Source organism: Periplaneta americana, chromosome 9 (assembly GCF_040183065.1).
Source record: "Periplaneta americana isolate PAMFEO1 chromosome 9, P.americana_PAMFEO1_priV1, whole genome shotgun sequence".
Taxonomy (NCBI): Eukaryota; Metazoa; Arthropoda; class Insecta; order Blattodea; family Blattidae; genus Periplaneta; species Periplaneta americana.
In genome coordinates this window covers 155,397,822-155,399,174 of record NC_091125.1, presented here as the reverse complement: position 1 = coordinate 155,399,174, position 1,353 = coordinate 155,397,822, and the positions used below count along the sequence as shown (strand labels likewise).

The window sequence follows — 1,353 nt, the reverse complement described above, 5'->3', positions numbered from 1 at the left end:
TATTAATGTTAACAATTAATCGATCCGGTGCTGTGGATTGGAGATTCGGGAAAACACGGAAATTTTACAGGAAGCAAGTAAAGAGATAGGTTTGGAAGTAAATCCCGAAAAGACAAAGTATATGATTATGTCTCGTGACCAGAATATTGTACGAAATGGAAATATAAAAATTGGAAATTTATCTTTTGAAGAGGTGCAGAAGTTCAAATATCTTGAAGCAACAGTAACAAATATAAATGATACTCGGGAGGAAATTAAACACAGAATAAATATGGGAAATGCCTGTTATTATTCGGTTGAGAAGCTTTTATCATCTTGTCTGCTGTCAAAAAATCTGAAAGTTTGAATTTATAAAACAGTTATATTACCGATTGTTCTTTATGGTTGTAAAACTTGGACTCTCACTCTGAGAGAGGAACATGGGTTAAGGGTGTTTGAGAATAAGGTGCTTAGGAAAATATTTGGGGCTAAGAGGGATGAAGTTACAGGAGAATGGAGAAAGTTACACAACACAGAACTGCACGCATTGTATTCTTCACCTGACATAATTAGGAACATTAAATCCAGACGTTTGAGATGGGCAGGGCATATAGCACGTATGGGCGAATCCAGAAATGCATATAGAGTGTTAGTTGGGAGGCCAGAGGGAAAAAGACCTTTAGGGAGCCCGAGACGTAGATGGGAAGATAATATTAAAATGGATTTGAGAGAGGTGGGATATGATGATAGAGAATGGATTAATCTTGCTCAGGATAGGGACCAATGGCGGGCTTATGTGAGGGCGGCAATGAACCTCCGGGTTCCTTAAAAGCCAGTAAGTAAGTAAGTAAGTAAGTAAGTAAGTAAGTAAGTAAGTAAGTAAGTAAGTAAGTAAGTAAGTAAGTAAGGTGGATTGGACTTCGGCGTAGCTCAATGGTGAGAGCGCTTGGTACGTAGAACCAAGGGTCCGGGTTCGATCCCCGGCGCCGGAGCGAATTTTCTCTTCTAACATTGTTACCATAACAGATATAGTCTGTAGAACCAATAAAATAATAATCTTAAGATACCAGTTACTTGTTTTGGTTCCTTCTATCAACCCTACAAGTTCGCATCACAGTTACGGGAATACACAGCACACACCTGCATTATAAACACACACACGTACACTATAACGGCGTACAGTGAACAGAGCAATTCACACGTCCATGTGTAGATCGCTAAATGCCGCTAATCCTTGAACAAACACCGGAAAGTCCTGACGGTTAGCCATTGTCCTCATATTTAAACGAATTCACGGTTCCCGTCATTTACAGATCCCAATGTTCTGAACAGCTGTCAAAGGAAAAAGTGACCGCTCTCTGGAAGCTAAGTTCC

At 39.8% G+C, this 1,353-nt stretch overlaps 1 non-coding gene across 1 annotated transcript; it reads left to right on the top strand.

Moving 5' to 3' along the window:
* The first annotated feature begins 898 nt into the window (after positions 1 to 898).
* On the top strand, positions 899 to 971 carry TRNAT-CGU (transfer RNA threonine (anticodon CGU)). Its single transcript has one exon. It is a non-coding gene; the product is annotated as a tRNA-Thr (tRNA).
* Positions 972 to 1,353: the final 382 nt, after the last annotated feature.